Source organism: Amblyomma mixtum, chromosome 2, assembly GCF_055824585.1.
Source record: "Amblyomma mixtum isolate Tamu chromosome 2, ASM5582458v1, whole genome shotgun sequence".
NCBI lineage: Eukaryota > Metazoa > Arthropoda > Arachnida > Ixodida > Ixodidae > Amblyomma > Amblyomma mixtum.
This window is the reverse complement of record NC_143013.1, coordinates 29,940,300-29,967,426: the sequence shown is the minus strand read 5'-3', so window position 1 is coordinate 29,967,426 and position 27,127 is coordinate 29,940,300. Positions and strand designations below refer to the sequence as shown.

General features: G+C 45.6%; 1 pseudogene across 5 annotated transcripts; it reads left to right on the top strand.

The window, feature by feature from the left end:
* The first annotated feature begins 5,468 nt into the window (after positions 1–5,468).
* LOC149358817 (very long chain fatty acid elongase AAEL008004 pseudogene) lies at positions 5,469–20,877 on the top strand (annotated as a pseudogene). Of its 5 annotated transcripts, XR_016288250.1 has the most exons (3): positions 5,469–5,522; positions 7,550–7,630; positions 18,104–20,877. The product of XR_016288250.1 is annotated as a very long chain fatty acid elongase AAEL008004 pseudogene, transcript variant X5 (transcript). The 5 variants fall into 5 exon arrangements; XR_016288248.1 differs by lacking the exon at positions 7,550–7,630 and having other exon boundaries at positions 5,473–5,522; XR_016288249.1 differs by lacking the exons at positions 5,469–5,522; positions 7,550–7,630 and adding an exon at positions 14,925–15,362 and having other exon boundaries at positions 18,109–20,877.
* Positions 20,878–27,127: the final 6,250 nt, after the last annotated feature.

The window sequence follows — 27,127 nt, the reverse complement described above, 5'->3', positions numbered from 1 at the left end:
TGTGCTCGGGGATCGGGACCAGGGTCTTCACCGCATTAGGGCGAAGCAAGCAGACTACGGAGAGAAGCCTTCGGGAGGAATAGCAAGCTTGAAGGTTTATTTTACATCATGTACAGTAGCAAGGAGACCAAAGTCAGAAAATGGGGGAGGATCCCTGGCACCTCACAGATTGCTGCTTAAATGCAGTTCACATTCCCCAGGCACCCGGCTAGGGAATCTGATCTCTGGTTGAGCGTCCAATGGGCCGCCAGCGTCTTCCTAGGCTCCGCCCTCCCCACGTGGCCGCGCACACCGCACAGACACACACACACACGGGCAAGGAGGAACTTGGCGTCTCTCAGTCGCGAACTGTTGGTTTTCCGCGGGCCGACCAGGCCCAAAGGTCGTTGCTGCTGTGTGATGACCTTGATTGATGGGGACGCGAGCGCTGACCGCTCACCGGTGACCTCTTCAGTTCGGTGGGAGGGACAAATCAGCCGTGTCGCCTCTCCGCTTTGTCGGCTCCTCAGGGCGCACGCGGGCACTGAGTTGGCGGCGTCGTCGCCACTGGGTCTCGTCCGTCGGTCCACGGCAGTCCGGGAGAAGCGCCGCACTCAGCCTCCCCGGCGAAGGGGATTAGACGGCTTTGTGTACGCCGATGCCGTTGCCAGTAGCTGCCCCACGCAGTGTCTCTTTTGTCTTCCCCGAGCAGCAGCGCTTCGGCCAAAGTGGCCTGATGGCGCCCGATTGGCTCGCCTGTTTCCGCTGCCAGTCCCCAGGAGCGCAGTCCGGCACCAGAGCCGCATTCAGCAATGCCGGCGAAGGGGACTCGAGCCTTTGTCCACGCCAACACCGTCGCCAGAAGCCGCCCCCAGACAGTGTCTCTTTCGTCTCCTCCGAACAGCAGCGCTTTCGGCCGCATACCTGACGGCGCCTGACTGGCTCGCCATTCTCCGCTGGCTGGGCCTCCGATCATTACAGTACTTTGCAGTGCCACGTGTTTTCCTCGCCCTCTGCGTGCACTAACCGCCTTCCACCTTCGGGTATAAATAACACCGAACAATAAATGAGGGGGTTCACTGTTTTTTGGCATCCTGGCTGTTCATTCTTGTCCCACTCAAGGACGATACACTCCTCACGAGTACGTGGCTGCTTCGTCTTTGCGGTTCAGAGCAGAGGTTGCGCGGTGGGTGGCGTGAAGCTCCTTCGCCATGGCCGATGCGAGACAAATTGTCTCAGCAGCAGTAAGGAGCCGAGATTCGGTGTGCTCGTGGGCGTCGTCCACGTAGGCGAGATAACCGCTGGTCCTTAAAGGGCAACTACAGAGGTTTTAGAAATCGACGAGATTAAGAGGGTCGAATGTGCGAAACTTGCAGGTAAAGCATGCGAAGTCCTTTTGGGGGTAGCATTTGAAGTGGTTTCGTCATCGACGATTCAAACAGCGACAGCCTTAAAGCTTCTCCGCAGCGCACAATGCTAAATGGGGGAGGTGAAAGGGGGGGGGGGGGCATGATGACGTCATCGAAGGTATCACTACATTTACAACGCACAAACGCCTGCTTTGAAGCAAAAACCGACGCAATCGAAGGCACAGTCCGCCGAACGTTGTTTGGCAGCATCCAACGTGGCACGGCAGGGTTTGGCTGACGGCAGCAGTAATTTGAAATCATACCTTCCGTGACACCCCACTGAATTTCCCCGCATTCCTGTAGTGCTTTCTGGAGAAGCGCAAAATTGATTGCGTCATCGTTTTGAAATACTAGTGCAACAAAACTTGGTATGATTTGCCTACAGCCCATACAGATTTGAATTCTTGAACATTGCGAAATTCTCAAAGTGGTGCAGTTGCCCTTTAAGGGCAACGGAGCTGATTCCAATGGAAGGCAAGCGTAGCAGGGGGCGGCAGAGTTAGGTGGGCGGATGAGATGAAGTAGTTTGCGGGGCACAGTGGCCGCAGCTTGCAAAGAACAGGGTTAATTGGGGAGACCTTCGCCCTGCTGTGGGCGTAGTCAGGCTGATGATGATGATCGCAAGAGTAAGAGAGAAGCATCCGTACCAGCTAGCTACCTTGGCCGTGGCCGGTCCGTATACGGAGCCGCCGCCTGCTAAACGTGTGCTAGCGGGTGAACGCCGTGCTCGCAAAGCCAAACATCTGCCGGAACGTAGCAGCGGGGGTAGCTGTTCACTGAATTGTTCGTGTTAGTTGATAAGCCGTTGTAGTAATTTATTGCAGCGGATGCAGTGCTACTGTCTCTGCGAAACAGCCGGCCCGGGTGGCCGAAGCATCAGCTTAGGCAACATCACCCATCAGAATTGTCGCATTAGATGTTTGATCATCGCGCGTCATTTTTTTTTTTTGTTTCATCTACGCTGTCTTCGCTCTAAGAAGGTGGATAAATTAGTGCAGCAAACACGCACAAGGAACCACACACACACTGCGTTTTAGAGTGGGAACTCTGCTCCTTGGGGTGCAGCTTCCGATTTCAATGTGGATAAGACAACGACCTTCAATGCGTCACAAGGTCAAACCGAACTTGACTGCGTGGTGGTATGGCCCAAGCTACGGTAGTATGACCACGTGATCACATGAATGACCACTCGGTACCTGGCCTTGACCTTTGACCATGAAATTTGGTTTCAGACAATGGAGGCCATGCTTAATAGAGCTGTAACTAGGATCAAGCCACGTTGAACCCGAGACTTTTTTTTATTTTTAACGTCTGCTAGCCTCGTACGCCTTCCGAACATTAAAAATACGCTGTGACGAAGTTTCAGACTGCTGATTTTATGCGGCAACGTTTGTTTATTCAACATTATGGGCACATTTTAAACACATCTATCAGCGATGTACATACAGATAAAAGACCGACACGCAGACATTTTATCGCAAAACATGTAAAATATATTATAGGTATACAAAAGCCAGTGTCGAGCTGTGCAAATGGATATGAAAAATGCGTACACAAGCACATTCGATAGTACTGGGCACAAAGATTGCGACTGTAAGCTTTCGCAGAAACCTAGGAAAAGTTCTACCACTATGCAGGCTTCGCGAGTTTTGTACGTTAAAACCCGGATGACGTACAGGAAAAAGTGCTGTTTTTATGCTGTTTACTATACTTGCCAAATACAAGGTGTACATAACGCGTCACCCAGTTGCGTCATTGCATGTACATCTGCTCTGTTGATATACAGGTGACGCAACGCATTTCATTACACCTTACGCAATGTTCGCGGGAACGTTGAACGCGTTGGTCCCAAGTAAGCGCGCTAATTGTTGCATTTGTTTGACGAGTTTGTTCATATGCAAGTGAGCCAGTCCTTGAAGGCCTGGCTCTGGCTGCCTTTGGTCTGGACGTCGGGCCTTCCGTTGGTGCAGATGAGCGCCCCGTCCGCCTTCAGAACCACCAGCTTTGGTATGCCCGCCACCTTGTAGCGAGTCTTCAGCGTCCTGCGAACAAAGTAACTTCGCGTCCATTACTCTGTCCCGAGACAGTTTTTATACACGTGTATAAGATGCACATATCCTGACTACATTTGTACCTTTATGCACAAACTCCTTCCTATCGCTCGCCTACTGAGTTCGAACCCGACCATGGCGGCCGCGTTAATAAGGCGGATAATGATAAGGAAAGAGGCTATTCGGATAATGACAGCGTCCATCATACCGCACCTCAACTACCCTCTCCCGTAACAATGAGCTGGCTCACCAGCTTGCCTGCGATACTATACACCGGGCGCCGGGGATCCCATGGACGAGTCCACCGACGGAGCAGGCGGTCAGGGCTTACAAACACACTGTCGACGAATACTACACGCAGCGAAAATTGGACTTAGCTGATTTACCGCCACCACACCAAGACGCCGGCTTAAAACGTGAGACTGTGAGCTGACGGCAGACGTCCTTTGCTATAACGGGCCAAAGAACAACATGAATACATTCCATACGAATGACTAACTTTTATTTATATTCTCTTTCGCTCCCTCTCTTCGTTCTGGGTAGCCAAAAGGTCATTAACCTCTCTTCTTTTCCTTTCTTCTGTCACTTTCTCGCTTTCAAAGCGGGCACTGCTCCCCGCCTCCTTTCTAACGTTCTCATTAGTCAGCAGGTTATGGTGAGAGTTCTCAGCTACCGATGGAGTTTACCGCGAAAAAAACCCGTATGCAAATATTGGCGCAAAAGAAAATGCAGCCAAGTGGGGCATTTTACTTTGACGCAGTAACAGCCATTCTAACAATGAAAGATAAGAGCTGCAAGAAACGCAATACAGGATGTGGTAGAGAAAGGAGCTTTTCTCCTCTCTTGATTTTTTTTAGGCCTTGGCAGCTTACCCGGAGCCTTCATTACCCTAATGGCACGTAAAATGAGACATCCACCAATATTTTTTCCATAAGAAATTAACCAGACATTTCCACCGAATGAAGTCAATTATGCCTCAAGCGAAGCGGGAATCCAAGGACGACTGAAGAAAGCCGAGCCTGTAAGACCGACACACCTTTTCGTTAGCATATCTTCCCAATCATTGACGCTTTCAGTGCGGGTTGAAACATTATGTGCTCGACTAGCCCAGTGAAAAAAGCGTTGATGATCATGTCAAAATATGTATTCAAAAAATTCTCGGTAATTTACGCTATCGCATAGGATAAGACACCATCAATAGCTTTACAGCAACCGACTGCGCTGAACAGCGAGCGATGTAAATATTTTGATGTTTTTTTTGTTTTTTTCACCGTACAAAACTTGTGAGAATGCAATATAGTCGGAACGAATGATTATGGGTTGCGCATTTGAATTTTAATGCTTGTACGCGATGAGCACGTTCAGGTACGATTACGCGAAGAAAAGCAACAGTGAGTCAGTATGTACGAATTTAGCAAAGGACACAGGCGCCGTGATTCCCACGAAGTGCTTAGTGCTCAGAAAGTCTATTACTTACTAAGCTTAGTGCTTAGAAAGTACCTAAGCCACTTAGTCCTCACCGTCTTGCGCCCGATTCTCGGCATTAGCCTACAACGGCGCTCCTGTTGAGTTTCGCTGAATGCCTATCGTGTATGTTCCACGGATCATCGCTTTCATCAGAAGGGGTACACACACTCCACGAGGTCTATAGGCCTGATGTCTGTTTTAACGGAGCATTTGCAAACGGCAGAGGAACGCAAAGACAGGAAGATCATCCTGTATTATATACTGCACAAGAATAAAATAAGCTACACCCTGAACGCACATTCCTGGTCGAGTCATGATATGAAGTCAACAAACACCTGTGGAGCAACGCCGGGGATTACCAGGCGAGACACGTGCTGCGCGAAGCAATCCTCGTGTAGATAATGCAGCGGCAGCTGCAATGACGTCAGAAGTAAATCACTTCCTTGCTGATTCCTGAGGCGATATCAGAAGCTACGCTTCTCGTAGATAGCGCTGTTGTAATAATAATAAAACAAGCGAAGAACGGGGCAGCAACATGCAAAGCTTTCCGCACTTCCAGCACTCGGCGTAGCAGATGCACTCACGCACTTACAGCCCCAAAAGGAAAAGGAACACGGTAAGTGCTCTAACAAAGCATGAGCAATATTACTCTTTTACAGTGCCTGCTATTAAGCGGAGGTTCCCGTCAAATGAGCCGTATTGTTTGTCGCCAAATAGCACCCGCTATCACGTGACCACTCTGTACACACAGACGGCGCCGCGCGCCTCGCGCTAATTGCGTCGTTTTGTGGTTGTGCGCGCGGTCGCAACAAGAATGCGCCAAACGTGTTGAAACGTCGCTCAAGATTACATCCTGAAATGACTGCATAGCGCGGCATCCTGCGCGCTTGCACAGTCGCCGCAGTAACGGCAACGCCGCCAGCGGCCACAAGGCGACGTTGCACATCAGCCGTGTTCCAGAAGGGCCATGGATGTAACTAAGGCGTAACGTCATGCTCCTAGCGCTGCACGTATGCGGAAGACCAGGGCTGAACCTGTGGCGAGTTGATAGTGGGCACTGTCATGATGGGCCAGCGTGTGTACAACCACAGTGAAACAGGGCGCGCACAAGTGGCCGTGACTTCTCTTTCTTCGAACTCATCGATATGCAGGTGTGATAGCAGGGGTGATACGCACATATCGATATGTGGTGCTGTGAAATATTCGTTGGACAATGTATGAATGCTTATGAGAAGCACTGTTTGTACTAGGAGACTATGTTAGCGATGCCCTATGACGTTTCCCACAGATAACGGAACATGCATATATCCATGAGCTTTATTCTTGCTCCAGGAACCAAAAATTACCCTGTGTTTGACCTCCGGACACCCAAACAATAACCTCTCAGGGATGTCTAGTGGAGATTCAGCAATATTCGCGGCTATCCCAAATATCATGAACAGATATGCATCGGACGTCGCATAGATATATGTGGTTACTTGTGTCAACTCAGAAAGCTCCCACTGGCCCGCTTTCATCTACCATTTTACTGCCGGACGTGTATTCCCCACACCCCCCTCTCAAAATCGTTCCAAAACCATTCTTCACGGACATAAGGCGCCACCTCTGGAACGGACCGCTAGCTACGTGTTGGTGTAAGGGTTGAAAGGGAAGGGAAATAGTTCTTAGTAACAGCGATAGGTGGCGCCAGATTGATCATAGTGCGCGGCGTCTGCGTTCAGACTTCTCGCGCCCAATCTTCCCATCCTTTTGTGCGAATTTGGAACATTACATTTTCTCCTGCCCGTGTCGCTCTTCAATGGCCCTATTTTCCTCATCCCTACGCATACTCCTGGCCTGCCTGCTTGTCGTAGGCCAGATGTAGCGATCAACTAACGCTGATCTGTCAAGCCAACTGTTTGCTTAGCGCTTAATATTGCACGGAAATATAAAGTGATTGTATCTCTCTTTCTGCCATCGAGAAGGAAGTTTACAGAAGTTTAGAGATGACAAAACTTCAGACGAACGTTCGAAACTTCTCACTAGTATAGCCGGAAAAAAGAAAAATGTGTCGTGATAAAAGGAGGGAAGTTATTCACGAAAAAAAGCCCAATAACCAAACAATTTCTTATAATGGTGTACCGCATATTACGGAGTACAGTCGACCAGTCAAACATTGTAAAATGACGAAATTTTACGTTTTCGCACCGATGATAGCTCTCTGGTGCATTCCGAAAACCTACTGAAATATAGAAGTGATACTTGTTGGGCGCGAGTTGGTGATTCGTGATGGTAAAACCAGCGTGTAACAAGACGGGGCAAGGAAGGAGCACATGATGACACGAGCGCTGGCTATAAACTGTTTATTGCTTGCCGTTTCCACGAATAAATACAGGAACTGCCGCCATGAAATGGAAAAGAGCACTCAGGTAAACTGATACACACTGATACAACTTAATAGTACAACTACGCACTAGTACAAACTTCCTGCATTGAAGCGGCCCTTTCATGAACGCTACAAGCGTGGCAGACAAGGAAACACTTTACCGTGGAACAGCTCTGTGGATCCAACCACGCAAATCCTTTCGTAGAGTCCTTGTGTCAAACTTCCTAGTGACGTCAGCAACGCCCTCGTCACTGACAATTCACCTTTCTTGATATAAGATGATGACTGGATCCTCGCTGACTCATTTGGCAGCAGTGACACTGTTCTGGAGCGCGCTAAAAAGCTACTGGACTTCCCAGGTTAGTGGTGTGCATGAGATTACTTTCCAATATTTCTTTAATCACATTGCCGCTGTTGTCACCATCTTGTGTTTTTAATCTGCATTTATGTTCTTAAACAAAAAAATTTAAAATGTCACCTACCGAGAACATCACATGCCCGTGCTGCAACAAATAACATTCGAAACAGGAATGATTATCGTATGCTGAATTTGGTTACTGCCACCATTTGGATACTTGCTCTGGGGTAGCTGAGTGTAAAAACAAGAGGGGAAGCATGGAGCGAAGTATGGCGTTGCCCAACCAACCGAAATTGCAAGCGCTAATGGCTCTGAAAGGCACGGCTGAAAGCACCCAGGAGTCAGTTCAAATGATGTCCGCTATGTTCAAAGAAATCTTGAAACATTTGCGCAAACAAGATCCAAAGATAACCGATCCGACAAAATGGCTGGAAGGCAATGAATAACGAGAATATCGTTGTAATCCGGATGCCATCAGGCAGGAAAACTGATGCACCTGAGTTGCAAAGTCGAACGCTCAGCCCTGAGATTTACGACGTTTCTGTGTTGCAAATTGATATATTCTGAATTAAGCAAACTATATACCAACTGAGCTAGGAGTACGAGTAGTAGGCATCGATGTAAACGATTATCGTCACATATATATCTTTATTCTGTAAAGCTACATGAACCTGAACCTTGACTGTTTTAAGAGATTTCAGACAGTACCTTGACCGTCTTCAAGCAAAAACGTATGTGATGTGTATTGGGAAGAGCTTTCTCATGAAACATAGGCAAAGTGCGGATGCACTTAGCCTTTCGATAAATTTTTGAAAGTCTGAGTGCTTTCCCTGAAACGTATTTCGAGGGCGAAAGAAAATTCTGAAACCTTGCATTTCGGCTGTGTTACTAGTAGGAATTCAAAGATAAGTTGTACAAAATGTGTTTAAAGTCGCATGATCTTGACACCCTGAACTTACACGTCACTTCGAAATAAACTAATAAAAGAAGTTAGATTTGCCAGGCAACAATATTTCTGTGATGAATTCTCTGCCCGTGGAAGCAAATCTGGCGGAACATGAAAAAGCTGAGACATGTATTAAATTCTACTTTTAACCAAAGGCTGGCAATTAAATTTGATTGTAACAATGACAGCTAACCGGAACTCGCTTAGAAAACGCATTTATTATTAAAGTGTGTAGTTATTCCCGTCTGTTAGAAATAACTGTTCTTTGAATTACATGAGACCAGTGAATGATAAATTCGTTGTTTTAGCCCCTTGGTTGACGATAAACTGGCATCAATCTTTGCAGGATTAGATAAGAGCGGAAGCTTCGATGCCGGTGGTGCAATGTATGACGTGTATACGGCATTTGCTATCACCATGTCCTGGCTACATATAAAACCTTTGCTTGACACAGGGGAATTGTCCTAAGCGAATGCAACTACCTAAAGTGAGTCTTACACGAAAAGTTAAACAAAAAGGACATTGGGAATTTCAGACCTATATCGGATTGCCTATTTTTTTTCCAAATGAATGGAAAAATAATATTAAATAGAATAGTAACTTTTAGCAAAAATCATGGTATATTATATTCAGCACCCCTTGGATATAGGAAATACAAATGAACGAAACTCATCTTTTGACGCAAAAAGAGTTTGTCCTGGAAGCCTTCGAAGATAAACAGCTAGGCTTAGGAGAAATTTATTTGGATTGCTCCAAAGGCTTCGATTACCCGATGCACACTATGTACTTGAAAAAATTAGATACATGGCATTGGTGAAACCACTCTCTCCCTTAAAAATAATATCTGGCTAGCCTTCAACACTTTCTTCTACTAGGTGTATACTTATCCGATATTTTGCCCTTTGCCTTTTTTATTTCTTGAAACCAATACACTTGTTTGGACCTGTAGCCTCTGTGGATATTGAAGGGTCCAAATGCGAAATAAATTCAGTAGAAATGGCGGACCCTGCATCACCAGCATGCAAGAAGATACAAACGCCTAAATAACAGTAGAAATGGCCAAAGTACAACAATAACTTGCATGATAAGCTTGGCATGCAATACTTAATTGGCATGCCAAAGCACCACAATACTTTGGATTCTTAGCTAAAACAAAATATCAAAACGAAACAGAAAACCAAATCGCATATACTTTCTCACATTTGCATGGAGTCTAGAAAAACATGTTTTACGGATGCCGAAAAACTGTGCTTAGGTTCGACATCGTTGGGGGCTTCATTCAATATACGCACGTTATGTTGTGGAAGTCCTTGACATGATGTGCTTGATGTACTTGGTGCACTTGGCTTTCCCGGTGTAATATACTTGGGCGCCAGAACGTCTGGGTTTGAAACTGCAGCCTCGTAATCAAGAGCAAGCTGCCGTAGTCACTAAAACTCTGATGCATGCATCCAGGACTGTACTGTCCTTTCGTAGCTTGTTACCCTCATCAAGATTACAAAAATCTGTACTGTCTTTTCACCTGCTTCTCTTTTACATGCTTCCCAGCTTGGTGCGCTTTGATTTACTTTCACTTCTCAAGAGCGTTCCTTCTTTTGAAAAAAATATAGTCGTTGCCTAAACTTTCACCACCCCGTTATTCGCTGGAAGGAGGTATTCCGCGCTTTTAGAAATATTATTTTTGTTAATAAAATCGCAAGTGCAAAAAAAGTGAGAACAGTTTGATGCTTCATTTAGTCAGAAACGACACTTGTCACCTCCTCTCGAAAATTCAACTTGAACTATGTAATAATGCTGAAGTTCTTTGTACGGCTGCCGCTAGCTTTCAGAGCTTGTCGCTGCTCTTCCTTGCTTTCAATCAAATGCCGCCGCGGTGGCTCAGTGGTTACGGCGCTCAACGGCTGACCCGAAAGACGCGGGTTCGATCCCGACAGCGGCGGACGAGCTTCTTAGAGCCGAAATTCTAGAGGTCCGTGTACTGTGCGTTGTCAGTGCATGTTAAAGAACCCCAGGTGGTCGAAACTTCCGGCGCCCTTCACTACGGAGTCCCTCTTAGCTTAATTCGCTTAAGGGACGTTACACCACCATAAACTACACTTTTTTGCCCTTAATCGGCTTCTCAATCGACATATGTACTGTGAAGGGTGCCTTGACGCGCGGCGCGCGTATCGAGGCTTGTATATTGCGTAAAGTCACTGGAACTGTGGTACTGGTAGCGCCATCTCTTGCCCTTGTGCGAAACGAGCTTGTTGCTGTCAAGGGTGCAGAAATGCTGCGGTCAAACGCAGATGGCGCTACCACTCCAGTCTCTGCGAGAGATCTTTCTTGTTTTCGGTTTGGTGCTCCATCCCAGGGGGCGGATTTAGAGGGGGGATAAGGAGACGGCGTCCCTCCCGCAGGGCTAAAAAATTTAAATATAAAAAAACCGCGTTGAACCTCATCGTTTTAAGAAAAAAATCTATAAAAACATCGTTCAAATGGAACAGCCCCCATTAACTGCCCCCTCCAAGAGTGCCTCACAAATTCGCCCCGCCAAATCCTAACTTAATTAAGGAAACTCAAGGACAAATGCAACTTCTGTGCAAAATGTGTGCGCGAACAAGTGAAGGATCGTGCCGAGCAAGCTGTCTTGCCTTTTCTTTGAGCGACGCAACAGTACCGCACACGCAACATGAATGAAACTGTAGCCATGCTGCCTGCTTCTGGCATCTTGCCACTCAATAACAACTGTTTCCTCACACGGCACGGTCACAAAGCACAAAATGGAGTATAGACATCTAATAAACGTCTACATAAGAAAATGGCAATGTCTAAATAGAAGTTTCTTTTCAAACGTGCGATAGATATGGGAAGCTGCAACCCTTCCTCTAGCTATGCGAACGCCGCGCTAGTAGAGAACTTCTTCCTTAGAATTTTTCGGGAACTTTCTTGGCCATTGCTTTTATATTCGGGAATGGAAGGTTAGTCAAACTGGACTGCGGGAACGTTCCCCTCCGCGTATATTGACCTTTGCCACGGGATAGCAGCCGTACAACCGGGCCGAGCAAAGAAGCGTTTGCAAAATGAAAAAAGTCTCATTGTCAGTGTAACTACCCTTGATTTTGAGGAATCGCATGCTGGCAACTCCGCTCATATGAGTGGTAGGTTGGCTGGTCTCCATCTGTGTCGTCAATGACGTGATTTCAAGCTGCGTAGAACAGGCCCGGCTCTCAGAGTGCCAGTCAAATGATGCAGTCTTTCAATAGCTGCGCCTGCTCCTTGAATAGTGAAGTGCCAACATCGGAGGAACATTAAGCGACCAAATAATTTATGTGCTGTACTTGTATATGTTTCAGTCAACGACTGGAATAATTCGTCCTTTCACCACTGGGCTAACTTTTACCAAATGTCTTTTGTTTTCTGCCCAGTTTCTTTAATGTAAATCTTCTTCACGTTGCTTTTGGTAAGATGTTTTAAATACGTTTCTGAAAAAAAGTTTTTAACGCAATCGGCCAGTTTTCTCAAAAATCCGGTGTCGGCATTGGCGTTGTGAGCGACAAACCACGAGCACGACTCTGGCAGGAGGCAGGTGGGCCGCCTAGGTCACGTGACCTTGCAGCGTCATCGCAACCTGCCCATCGGTACTGAGAAAATTGCCGAGAGTGGCAGGTGGCAATTAAGGTAATGATTGGTCGCTCGGGAAGAGCAACCTGGGGCGCACAAGGCACACCGCTGGGAGCTAATGATGCAAAACTATCGATAGTACTGATTCACTATCGAACTGCCGATGGTAAAAAAGACTATCGATAGTACTTTCGATAGTTCTGTTTTTAGTACAATCGATAGCCGTATCTATACCACTTGTGCCGCCGCGGTGGATCAGTGGCTATGGTGCTCGGCTGCTGGCCCGAAAGACGCGGGTTCGATCCCGGCCGCGGCGGCTGAATTTCTTTGGAGGAGAAATTCGAGGCCCGTGTACTGTGCGATGTCAGTGCACGTTAAAGAACCCCAGGTGGTCGAAATTTCCGGAGCCTTCCACTACGGCGTCTCTCATAGCCTTAGTCGCTTTGGGACGTTAAACCCCATAAACCAACAAACCAACCATATATACTACTATCGATTCTATAAAATCAACCACGCGTACCCACTGCATCCTAAACTTGGGAAAACATTTCGAAAAACATTTCTGCAGGGGTTACGTCAGCAAGACGACGTCTGCTGTGCAAGATGGTGCCGTGTAAGCCAGCACAACTTGTGCTGTTTGTTCTTTCATCGGATGCAGTTCCAGGCATTTTTCCGAACTGTCCCTGTGCATGTTAAAGAACCACAGCTGGTCTAAATTTACCCGAAGACCTCCACTACGGCATCCCTCATAGCATGAGTCTCTTAGGACCGTTAATACTCATGAGACCGTGAAACCAATCAGCTATTGCAAATGTTTTGCTTATATCGCTGGCCAACAAATGCATAACATCAATATTGTTACTATAGATAGTGTTACTAGCGATAGTGTTACTAGCGATAGTACCGCTATCGATAGCAAGACTATCTATAGCGGTACTATCGCGAGTAATACTATCGAAAGCAACATTATCAATAGTAATACTATCGATAGTGATACTATCGATAGTAGAATTGATAGTATTACTATCGATAATACTACCGATAGTCTATCGATAGTAGCACTATCGATAGTTTTTTTACACTATCTATAGTTTCAAAAAAACTATCGATACTATCGATAGTCAATTTTCCGATAGTTTTGCATCACTACTGGGAGCACCTGCCATCGCAGGGCAGTGGTGCATCACTCAGCCACTGCGCCAGGAGAGGTATGAGGGCTCCCAGGGATCTATCAATGTAAAGTAGGGAAGTACCTATTGTATATATGAGAATTAATTACGCTGTCACGTCACACCCTGCGGAGCTTAACTGTCCACTCCAATTTCTTCTTTGAGAATGTGGCTAAGTTTTCTTGTCGACCGGGACGGTTGCTTCCCCGACAGCACCCCCTTAGGATGCCTGTGATGGGTGCCGTCTTTGACTGGAACGAGCGAGCAAGCCGAAAACGCTTTCATCTCACTGCGCCGTGGCATCACGAAGCGCCCACATGCGAAGACAGTAGGAAAGTGGCAATCTGAGTGCACCATCACTGCTTCTCGTGGCATCAAAGATTGCGCATGAGCACAGATTGATCTGCGCGTTTCAGCCACGGTGTTTCAGCATGGTTGCGCTTGCAGTGTTTTACGTAACTACACCAACCAGTACACGCGGAGAGATGAGACTAGAACGTCTTGTGACTGTTCGTATCGAAAAAGATTTTCTGGCGGGTGACACTCGCAAAGCCGTCGCATCGGCGCTGGTGAGCCAATCATTGGTTACAGACGACATGCACTGAGTACTGATCTAACGCTTTACTTCATTTGATAATTTTGGGAGTTCTAAAAAGTACTTTGGATTTGTAGAATTTGAGCACGATAAGCCCCTGCGTCAACAAAAAAAAAAAACGAAATCTGTAACAAAAAGCTTTTGTTACAGATGTTTTAGACATGTCTGTGAGGGAACTTCGGTCTAGGTCTGTTTTTGAAATATCTCCGTATAGCACAAGACGTATGTGGGCATTTGCACGTGTTTCAAGAAGTTTGCGTTTCGTTGAAAGAAATTAATTCCACGACAGTTATAAGGGCACGAATTTACATGCCGCTGGTGTGTTTGACTCAGTGAAGTATTAAAAAGATAATTTCGTTTGCTGTTGTGATTGGCTGTTGTGATCTTCCCAATCCAATTCGCTCAAAGTGTATGCCCCCTTTGACCGCATGACCAAGAAGAACACGTTCTTGAGAATTGTCCCCACCACGGTGAATATATATCCCTTACGCCTCCTGTCAACCTGGGTAGCGTTCTATTTTGGCAGCACATCACTAATTTTAATGCCGTCATTGGACTGGGGGTATGCTCCCGTGGGTCACAGTCCGTTTTTACAAACTGCTGTTTCTTTATATTGCATCTAATGGGGAAGTTTTAACGCGGCGTCTTCCAAAAAGCGAAAAGGCGATGGCAACAGTTTTGCCCCAAAAGGGCGTATCTTGTGCATACGGCGTGACTGTATTCACAAAAGAATGGATAAGAGCCAAAATCCTAGTTGCACCAGAGTTAAGCCCTCCTCAAGGCTCAGCCCTTGTTGCCTTGTTGTCCAGATGATTCTCATTACTGTTTGCATGTCGCCATGCTTAAAGCTCTCGCTCTGTTTTGGTGCTTCGGCTTCTTATCGCGCTTGGACCGCGAGGCCAGTGAGAAGCCATCCACAACAACACCTGTGTTACACAGAGAGCGGCGAACAATATCGTAACGCACACGCACACGCTCACGGCCTCGCACTCGACTGCCGGCCTCGAGAAGGCAGCAATCAAAGCGGCCCGTGAAGACAATGTGGGGAGGAAAAAATAGAGTCAAATCAAACGCCAAGCGCCCGCGTAAGTCACTACAATAAGACCACCGGCTGCCTAAACAAGGGAGTTGAAAGGGGGTAAGTTAAGCCTGTGAATAATGGTGGTGTCCAATTCCAGGCATACAATGAGTAAATAGAAACGCGCGTGCGCGTGAGAAGCGCCTGTTTTCGGGAGTGGCGTAGAATTGTTATTACGGCTTCCTTCGCTCTGTGACGCAAGGTGCGCTAATCGGGCTTCGGCTCCTAAAAAGCCGCGCACAAGGCTACTCTGCATGCAGCCGAGTACCATAGCGTCGAGGACCTGCATGAAGAAGCGGGTGCGACGTGCTGACGCGGTGTCCTTTTCCGACTTTGTGTGAGGTGAGTACACTTCGAATTGGAATATACCACGTCTAATGAAGGAATTAAAGCGATTGATGAGCTGCCAAAATAGCATGCTACACAGGTAGACAAGGAGCGTCAGGGATACGTTCACTGCAGAGTGAGCAATTCTGAAGAACGTGTTCTATTTGATCATGCGACACAAGTGGGCATAGACTTTCAGGGGGTTGGACTGGGAAGAGCGAGTGATAAGAGTTCATGGATAACACTTTGGTAACCTATCATTTCCTTGTGGTATTGCCCTGCTCGATAACTAAGAGAAGAATTGCAGTGCTTCATAAAGGCCTAAAGCTCAAGAAGACCAAACGGGCGTAATCAAAATTGATAACAAAAAACTCTACGAGGGAAAGAAAAGCTCGTGAAAGTCAGCGAGGTATTTGAAGTGCTCAGGGAATACATGTACCAATAGCATAGGATAAACTTAAGGAGAGAGCCATCCAAACTAACAGCCAATAGCTCGCTGTGTAATATTTTAGTCCGCTAGCCAGACACGACAGTACAAAGATTTTCTAAGCTTATCAGGTAATGCACAGCAGCTTAGCAATATCTCTCAAAAGGAAAGTATTTTATAGCTATTTAATCGAAGTAATAAAATTTGCAGCAGACAGTTGGAAGCTACCTGATAAGCTTGAAATTAAATTGAAGAGATCACTGCGATATGTTCAAAGGAATACGGGTAACGCTAGAGGCACTGAGGTTTTATCTCGCCCCAATTAGTGTTCTCCGAAAAAAAAAAAATTGAGATCTATGACTCCTTCCAGCCGTGTCGATATTTTTCCTGCAGCAGGGGACGCATCTATCGGCGAGAAAATTCTTTTAAGAATCTTCCCGCCAGTCGATACGAATTCGCACAGTCAAGAACGGGTTGCCATCTTTTGAAGTGAATGACAGTGTAATTAGCATCTGGGATTCGTGCCGAAAAATCGGTGTCGACGGACGCATTTAGGTCTCGGGCGCAGCCGCTACATTTAATAAACAAAGTATTTTTCTCCGCAGAAGCGTGCATTGTTGTCTATTAACAATATTGATTCAGGGTTCACTCAGCTCATTTGATTGAAAAATACGATATCGTAACATTCTTAAATTATATTGTGCGAAAATAATACGAGATATGTAAAAGAAATCGTAAAACAATCTTTATAACATGCGTCAGCTCGCTAATATCACACGCAATGTACAACCTGCCGTAATCGCAAACCTGAACTCTGGAACATTCTAAACCTTTGGAACAAACTTTTGCTTACAAAGCTGACCAAACACAATAAATTGGCTTTTGAACAAACTCGACGCACAAAATGTTCACGTCATGATGATCATTAAAGCACCTAAGAAAAATTATTTGCTGAAAATACTTTTCTGTTTGCACGTAGTGCATGCTTCTGTGTGAATGAACTTATTTCTCTGAGTGTCGTCTTGCTTCTATTTCTATGCGACTGTATTGTTTATTTCATTGTATACTATCCTCAATCTATTTCAGTGTCCATTATAATGTTTTTGCTCTCGTCTTTCTGCGTGCAGGGGGAAATCCGTTACGGTTATGTCCTTCCAATAACTTGTATTGCTGATAAGTTTCTGTCGGCAAGTAACCCACGTATGTTTGTCCATCCTGCCATGTGCTACTCGGGGTGGTTATTCCAAGCCGCCCTGCTCAATTTTTTCCGCACACCTTCTTATGTAATTTCTGCTGGATATGAGGAGACGAAAGTGAAATGAAATCAACCGTTTGACAGTAACGCCTGTATTTAGCTTTTATGACTTTCGTAGCTTACAAAATCTCAGTTTTCGGTGAGAGTTCTCACCGGCATTAAGATGCTGTAATCCATCAATACAGGCCAACTCCTATTTGTCCTCAGTATCCCTTTAAGAGAACAGAAGAGATCTGGTTAGGTTAGTGTATAAATGTCACTTAAGGAACTCTCAGCTGAAATCAACAGGGAATGGGGAGTAGCAGGGCATGCAGTTCGAAGAATCAGATAGCCGATGGTCCCCTACGGTAAATGAGTCGCTTCCAAGACAAGGTAAAAGTAACAGCGTCTTTAGTTTCTTAAACACACTGTCAATGCGTTTCACGCCACATGACATCATCTACGTTATACGCAGTTATGACATTTCCTTCTTTTGTCAACCTTGAATCCTTCTGTGCAGCAGGAAAACCTATCCACTCCAAGAAGCTAAAACACGGATGTGCGAAGCAGTTAAAGAAGTAATTACTGTGCAGTGTGGGAAGAACACTATGCCTTTCTGCAAGGCATGTCACCCCAGCAGTTGCTTCCGTAAGACATCCATGAGGAGCCTATATACCCAGAATTTCGGGACACGCGCACTGTGCAACGTTTATGGAAGCAATTTTTTGCATATTGTAAGATTCCAACACAACAACTTAACTATATTGTGCGAGCGAAGGACAAATTTTAAAGTTATGATTTTGCCACGCATCGGAAGAATATTCCATTCTCATCAATACGTTCACAACAGTATTTCACGATATTCCATAGTTGCCTCACAATTATGAGTGATATCGAAGAAAGCTCTACGTGTACTGCAGCTTCCATTAAGGAGCGTTTCATGCAGCCACGAGAAGCATGATCAACTTTATTCATTTAGGCTCGAATGAGGCAGCTAGCACGCTCTGAGAGAACTAATGAGGTGTCATAATTGGATAATATAATTAACCTAACGTTGACATGTGTAGTCACAAAAGCAGAATTCTTGCTTCGCAGCACAGCTGTCCCGGCACTGGGCATCCCGGCGGCAGTTGAAAATGAAGCTCAGCATCAACCCTTTCACGCTGTCCGAGCAGATCCGCCAGATGGGCGATCCCCGAACCCGGGACTACCCGGTGGTGACGAGCCCCATGTTCGTCTTCACGCTGCTTGCGTCGTACTTGTACTTCGTCAAGGTCGCCGGCCCCCGCTGGATGAAGAACCGCGAGCCCTTCAAGATCCTCACCATCGTGCGCATATACAACCTGATTCTGGTGGTCGTGGGCACACGGTTCCTCTACCTGGTCCTCAAGTTCACCTACCTTCCTGGTGGCCACTACAACCTCTGGTGTCAGGGCATCACGGGGTTCATGACCGACGAGATGCGCCACTACTACCGCACGGGTTGGATCTACATCGCCTTTCGATACCTCGACCTTTTGGACACAGTGTTCTTCGTGCTTCGCAAGAAGTTCACCCAGGTCACGCATCTGCACGTGTTGCACCACCTCATCGTGGTCGGCAACGCGTGGTACTTCACGCTGTTCGCGCCAGAAGGCCAGCCCGCTCTTGGCATGTGCCTGAACGTATTCGTACACATCATCATGTACTCGTACTATTTCTTGGCGACACTAGGTCCCTCTGTGCGGAAGTACCTATGGTGGAAGAAGTACCTGACCGCTCTGCAGATTGTGCAGTTTGTCATAATCATGATACACGTGTCCATACCGCTGTTCGTGAATTGTGGCTTCCCGAGGCACCTGATAATGATGGGCAATGTGCAGACGTTCCTTATTCTATGCCTCTTTCTAAACTTCTACGTCAAGACATACGGCGCCAACTCAGGTCACCTGATTCCGGCCGGCCGCCAAGGAACAGAGGGCAAGGCTTCTGAGCTAGTTCTCAATGGCAAGAGTGAATGAGCAATTTACCGTCTTATAACTCTCTTTATGACTGAACACTGTCTTGGGGTTATTTAGCTGTGCACCTTGGGCTAGCGTAACCAGTGGATGCTGATGCTATTCCTTTGGTATTTGGGAAATGTGCTGCTGGACACGGCGTATACAGAAAAATACGGACCCGTGTGTGGTGTGCTGTGTTTTGCACATGCAGTAACCGTATTTGGGTTGTGGTCATTAAATGTTGATGCAAATGGGATGCGATTCCTGATTACCCTTGCTTAGCGCTGTACAGGTGCTATGAGTCAAGCTGCAGGCGCACTTATCACTAAAGTCACTTGGTTCCTTCACGCTTGACCTGAGTGGGTTCCGATGCTGCAAACTCAGCATACTTCTCAGAGTAGAAGAAAAGAACCGATCCGTCTAATTATTCAGCTTTTTTGCGTTGTACCCCCACTTTGACGGAAAAGCAAGTCACCGTCGTATATCTGGTAAGAATTATAGTCTTCGGTGGTGGATACGTCAGTGATCGCCTTCATCACATTGCAGAGTATTTGTGCGCTCGTGGCTGGTTAATGTACCTATTCTTACAGAATAAGAAAGGTCTCCACAGGGGCTGAGTGGTTATGAAGCTTGGCTGCTGATCCGAAAGATGGAGGTTCGATCCCAGCCGCGGCGGTCGCATTTCGAAAGAGGCGAAATGCTCGCCACGTACAGTGCGATGTCAGGGACCTTTAAAGAACTCCAGGTGGCCCAAATTAATCGGAGCCTCTCACTGCGGTGTCCCACATTAGTCGTTTTACAACGTTAAACCCCACAAAACCAAGCTGATTATTCGTACAGAACAAAACGCTGTATGTAACGTTAGAGACCGCGAGAGCAGAGCGGTCGCTTTAGAAAATCGAGGGCACGGTGTAAGAATAGGGTAACTCGCACCTGTATCTTTTCCCGTCTTCGTTTTACCTCCGTTTAAATTGTGCTCTATCGTTTCTTTTTCTTTTTTTTTTTCGGCAGATGCGTTCTGCCGCACGCGGATCTTAATATCGTGCATTGCTCAGCGGCGGTGCATCAAGGATTCAAGAGTAATACAGATATAATATGTTAACAAATCGAACAGCTTTGTGCTAATATAGTTAATTAACACACTACATAAATATATTGAGTGAGTTGGGTGGTTATAACTGCGCAAGAGAAAAAAGTGAAACTCAACGACGCTGGTCACATCGTTCAGGTCATGTTCTTCAAATGCAGCGCGTGCCTTTTGATCGTGTTTAACCAACTCCCCTTGGTCGTTGAACTGCTATCACGTTATAGAGTGCGCATTGTGTCAAGCAACGCCATTCGGTGGTGGTGGATTGAGCATATAACCTGCACCTGCTTCAATACTGAAGAGTAAGAGACAGGATGAGCGCAGCATCCTCCTAGTCTGAAGAGCATAGCAGAGAATCGAACCAATTGTTCAGAATCTGTGTGATGCTATTAATTTCGGGATTTACATCCTTAATGGAAGTCGAGAAAACTTGTGGGACTTGAGTGTGACGGGATAGCATTAATGGGTGCCGACAGTGGTTCAGTTTGCTCACGCAGAGCCGGACACTGCATGGTAAGGGAGGGGAATCCCAACTTACAACAATTTTCTTTTCAGCGCAATTCATTCACTTTATATGCTTACATATCCTAATGACATTTGAGTCGTGTTGCGAGCTTGCAATCTGCAGTTTTTTTAATGGTTTTGTCACTTTTCAAATCTGCCACTTAATATGTGACGTAGCCACCTTTTCGATAAATCCGGATTTTTCGTTCACAACAACCACAACGGACGCCGCCGGATCTTCTGCAGAACTGGGCCCTTAAAGCTGTCGCTTTGAAAGCCCAAATAAATTCCGACACTCAGTTTCAGAATCATAAATTTGGAAGAAATTCCTATCAGACCGTATTGATGATGATACTGTTTTCTTGTTGTTGTTGTTGTTGTTGTTGTTTGTTTTTCTGGCGCAAGGGCATCTAAGGTAAACGGCTCCAAACACAAGGTTTTCGATTAGGTGAGCTAAAATTAATTTTCTTACGTGAAGTCTGTTCACATGCAAAATCAACGCCGGGTGTATAAGGCCTAAGAGCAGTGAGTATTTTATTATATGTTTTATATGTGTTTTCTATGATAACGTATTAAAAGTGTTACTAAAGGCTATTGCATGTGTACTCTAATTGAAATTGCACTTTTTTTTTGTAGATAAGCATCCCAAAACCCTTAACGCGAACAGGTAGTTATTGTATGGTATCCATGATCATATGTAAATTTGAGCCGCAAAAGGCTATTACGCACGAGCTCTTCGTAGATCACTGGAATTTCGTACCTTGCAACGGTTAATTTGAGATTTTACCAAAACCATTTATTAATTTTTGCTCGCCGCAGGTTGGTTGTGCTTAGAGGCACTGCAACATTTTAAAGGGTTCAGGACATGAACTGCAAAGCATGATCAAGGAGTTAGACAGCAGAGCAGAACAATGGGGTCACAAATTAACATGCAGAAAGCCAACCAAAGTAATGTTCAATAGTCTAGCAAGGGAACAGCAGTTCGCAGTTGGTAGCGAGGTGCCAGAAGTAGTAAGATAATATGTGTACTTAGGGCAGGTAGTGACCGGTGATCCGGATCATGGGAGGGAAATAACTAGAAGAATAAGAATGAGGTGGAGCGCATATGGCAGGTTCTGTCAGGTCATGAATGGCAGTTTACCAATATCCCTCAAGAGAAAAGTATACAACAGCTGTATCTTACCGGTACTCACCTATGGGGCAGAAACGTGAAGGCTAACACAGAGGGTTCAGCTTAAGTTAAGGACAACGCAGCGAGCTACGGAAAGAAAAATGATAGGTGTGACGTTAAGAGATCGGAAGCGGGCGGAGTGGGCGAGAGAACAAACACGCGTTAATGAAATCCTAGTTGAAATCAAGAGGAAGAAGTGGACTTGGGCAGTGCATGTAATGCGAAGGCAAGATAACCGCTGGTCCTTAAGGGCAACGGAGTGGATACAAAGAGAAGGCAAGCGTAGCAGGGGGCGGCAGAAAGTTAGGTGGGCGAATGAGATAAAGAAGTTTGCGGGAATATGGTGGCCGCAACTGGCAAAGGACAGGGTTAATTGGAGGGACATGGGAGAGGCCTTTGCCCAGCAGTGGGCGTAGTCAGGCTGATGGTAATGATGATGATGATGATGCATTTGCTCATTCTGCCATCGAGTGCCAAGGGCGCTATAGCAAAAGGTATTGTCATTCTGGCTTGCCTACGCTAGTGGTGGTGGTGAAAAACCTTAATACTCAAAGAGAGTTTGAGGGTCAGAAAACCCCGCTGCATGGTCGGTATCCTATGTCCGGGACACCGCACGACAAGGCCCCGTCTCGCGCCCGCTTTACTAGAGCCCTTTGGGACTCCAGTGTGGAGCAGTTGAGGAGTTGAGGAGGGCAGTCTCCCATGCCTCTCGTGGGGGGGGAGGATTCTTAGTAAACGCCCACACCATGTGAAAGATATCGCAGATCTCTCCACAGTGTGGGCAGCGCCCATCTGTGTTCGGATCGAAGTGTTGTTCCTGTCTGCAGGCACCGCAGAGTTCGCTCCTCCACCTTACTCAGCCCTTTGGCAAGTGCCGGGTAGAGGCGGTGGCTGTCGCAATAATGAATTAGGATTTCGCGCAACCGCAGAAGCGGTTTATGAGCTTCTGAGCCAGGAGAGCTAGGATGAGGAGCCCGGTGTGTGAGCGCTCGGGCGGCCGCAACAGCGGCCTCATTGCCCCGTAGTCCCTGGTGGCAAGGAGCCGAGATCACGTTTGTGCGAGTTGGATCGGCGGGAGCGCGTCTTAGAATTTGGGGAAATGCCTCAAGGACGACGACACCACAACCGCACTGCCAGCCTTGAACGAAGTGAGCCGCTTTATATCTTACGAGAGCACGCCTATAAAGTAAGCACGCCTATAATTCTTTGCTCAAAATATGTCACTGGTGTGAAGAATGGAACATGGATTTAAACATTGATAAGAGTGCGCCTCTCCGAGTTACTAGGGAAAAAAAATGTTAATAATTACCAATATTGCCTTCACCACAGTCACATCCGAGAGGTTTCACAGTACAAATATCTAGGAATTACTCTTAACAACCGATTAACCTGGGGCACTTCCTAGAAGTATTAAGCTTTTGGCTTACAAAACTGTTGTCAGGTCCAAACTTGAGTACTCTTCTGAAATTTGGGACCCGCACACCAAGAAACATATTTATCAACTAGAGCTCATCCAAAGGAAGGCAGTACGTTTCATTTTTAATAAATATAGAAGGTCTGACTCCCCAACACAGCTCATGAAAGACAATAGCATTCCGTTGCTTCGTACACGCAGAAAACTTAACCGTATTTCTTTCCTTCATGAAATTATCTCAGGCAAGCTTAGCATTTCTCCACCTTCATTCATCAAGCACTCCACTGCTCGAAGGACCCGCCATACTAGGGAGCACTCCTTACAGCCTCTTTTCGCTAAAACAAACTCATTTAAGCACAGTTTCTTCCCTCAAACAATAGCAGATTGGAACGCACTCCCTGAATCGATTTTTAACTCTCTTGACGTAGAACAGGTGCTAAAAACATTTTTGCTTCAGTAAAAAGGAAGTGACTCTCCTGTATTCAATTTTAAGCATGTATTTCTCTTTGTCGTTGCTATGTTCATCTTTTAAGTTCCATTTTTGCTGTGTGTCACATCAAATGTTTTCACGTGGTGTTGTGATTTGCGTTTTCTCATGCCCCTACAGCTTGGGCCAACGCTGGCCTGCAGTATTTTGAAATAAATAAATAAATAAATAAATAAATAAATAAATAAACGAATAAATAAATAAATAAATAAATAAATAAATAAATAAATAAATAAATAAATAAATAAATAAATAAATAAATAAATAAATAAATAAATAAATAAATAAATAAATAAATAAATAAATAAATAAATAAATAAATAAATAAATAAATAAATAAATAAATAAATAAATAAATATGTTCGAACGTGAGACAAGCAGTAGGATCCTATAGCATCAGCCAAAAAAATGAGCAAAACGCTGAGGCAGCGTATGAGTATCGAGCGTTAGCAATATCGAACGAATATTGCGTCATTAGCCATCTTCGCTATATCTGGTACAAATATTTCGTTATATCCGGATACCTACTTTTTTGGTTTCCAACTTATATAGCGCAAGAAGACAAATCGTTTGACACAACTTCGAATGTTCTAAGTTGATTTGGTAATGGATGTTTGAAGTTTCAAGAAGTCACTGTTTGGGGAAGGAAGGGTCGTCGGTGCGAATACTTATGATAGGCTACGTTTTGATTCGACAAGTAGTCTCATGCTCCGTAACGCGCTGAATCGTTTGGTACCACTCCGAACATTCTACGCCAATTAGATGGTCCGCAATCTCCACTGGTCCTACTTGAATGACATTTTTCATACTTACGCGACCTTGAGTAATGCGAGTATTGGAGCTAATGCTCTAAAAGCTTGGCAGTTGTAGTCTAGAAACCTGGGACACCGTACTGCAGCTCACCTCGTTTCCACGCAGGCTTCGCTTTAGAGCTGCGCCGGCGATACCGGAAATTTTTCTACTGGAAGCACCTTTGGCGGGCGCCAGTCCGCCCCCAAACAAAGATACTTATACCACACGATATGGTCATGCCAGAACAATCCAGCTATTGCGAAAATCAATAACCAAACAACTAAGGACTGGGAGGCAGCGCTGTCCTTGTCACACCCGGAAGACCAGCTTTGGCTGGTGAATCGGAAAATAGCAGCGGCAAAAGCTAATGGGTTCACTGGAATGAAGGACCACCCATGTAACCTCGATTTATTCCGGGCATAAGTTGTTTGTTACAGACGCACAAACTGGATACTTTCTTTTCGACCTCACCCAAGTTCCTTTCTCTTCGTTCTTTTCTGCTTCCTATAGTGTTATACAGACTTGATCATTGTATCTTGGTTATCTCTATTACGCTGTGATGCATGTATTCTGTATTAATTTTGCAAATTTAGTAAGCGTGCCATGTGATACCGAACTTTTTATTGTTTTTTACATGACGCAAGCCACTTTAGGCCACTTTAGGCCACTTTAGGCCACTTTTCCTCAATTTGCAGTCTGCGTACTCGCAACAAACAAATAAAGAGACGCCATTACATCGGCGTTCAGACGAACTGCCCGGTGTTTGAAATATATATCTAAAAAAGAAAAGAAAATATTTAGCTGTTCATAGCAGCGTTTTTGTCTATTAACCCTCCGAGCAGAAAGTGGCTGAATGTCATTCGCGGACCTCGGTTTTGAGTTTCGGAATGGTAGGGTTAAAGAACTCTGTCTAAAGAGAGTACAAAAAGCGAAGTCACTCCTTGCGCGTCCACACTCACCGCGTATTTTCAGCGTTAGCCTCGGCCTCTTAATTTGTGATGTAATTCTCCCGCACCCACCGAGTAGTAGTTGGTTCCCCTAATAAATGCACTAACCGTTTTTCGGAATGGTTCAAAGCGTCCGCAAAGGGGAAATGCCTTAATGATCGCTGCTAAGGGTAAAGCCCATCCAGACAAATGGTAGACTTGGAGGGCAAAACACAGAAGCGAAATGATTATAGTGCCGCACGCTCGCACAAAGGGTCATTCAGGGTGCTAAATGTGTGGCTTTATGAAGGGAAGAGCTAGGTTCTTTGTTGAAACGCGGCGTTTTTGATGCGAGCGCTCAGAGATCGCTCATCAGCTCTGAGTAGCAATCACGGGGTGAAAATTGTACGGATCCCGAAAAAGCTGTATAAAAGAGCAAGAGAAAGAAGGAACGAGAGAAAAAAAATGGGGGGGGGGGGGGGGGACACTTGAGCTTCGCTATAACGGTATGACGCGATAGCACTGATGGTTCCCTTCAGCGACCTCTTTGCGTATCACTTCGCACACAAGTACACTGTTGGACAAGACCTGCGTACTTTATCGGATTCCTAATTTGAGCGGACGTCCAGCGTATCTGAGTATGCGATGGACATGTGCCGTTGACGTCGGATGGACGCCGGGGCTCCTTGCATTGACGCGAAAGAGAGAAGCCCCGAATCACAGGGCCTGAAAACAAAACCTAGTTATTTCACTACACACATATAATAAAAGATGGTTTCATTTACTGGAACTGCAAGGGGTCTTTACATATCACAAACTACATAAAAAACATACCACCGACAGTCTCAACTGTGGCCTTGTGTTTACAAGAGAAAAATTTAGGTTCTAAACGCAAGGACATTCTCAGAAACTATGAGGTCTTCCGCCGCAACCAAGATCAGGCGAGTGGGGCTCTCAGGTGGCATTGCCATCATAATTTAAAATGTCATCACAGTTCTACCATACTTGTCATCATAGTTCATAGTTCAGAAAAAAATTGTCCATTCTTTTCTCACTCAAAGAGGCTTACAAACAGGCCCCACCCTGCACCTGTACAAAACCGAATCGCTTATAATAAATTAACGCTAATTTCTAGACATAACTTTTGACAAAAAACTCGCTTACCTGCCTCATATAAACACGCTGAAAAAGAGAGCTTCTTTTCTCTGAACATACTTGAAATCCTTTCACGCAAACACTGGGGTTCTGATAGGGCATGCTTTTTACAAATTTATTGCACTGCTGTACGCTTTTGCTTACACTATTGTTGCGTAGTGTATGGTTCAGTGAGGCCGTCATACGACTAGGCCCAGTACACAATTTAGGTTTGCGTCTTTCAACTGGTTCGTACAGGACGTCGCCAATAAACAGTCTGTATGTAGAAACCAACGAACCACCACTTGCAGGCAGAAGAACCATGCTCACATGCTCATGTATTCTGAAAATTCTTCTATAACACTCTATACCTGTAAACCCCAAGCGATCAGACCACTCAGTCATGCTCACACCAAGAACTATTAAATGAAGTCATTGTATGTCCCCTTCGCACTGGACACATTCACTTTACACACTTGCAAAAGAAGATATACCAACATGAGAGTGTGTGGAGAAGACAACACCATAAATCACATTTTATGTTGATGCGCAAAGCTGAACTAACTTAGGAAAATACATTTTTCACTGCTTTATTCTGAATGCTTACCTTTTCACATTTGTTTAC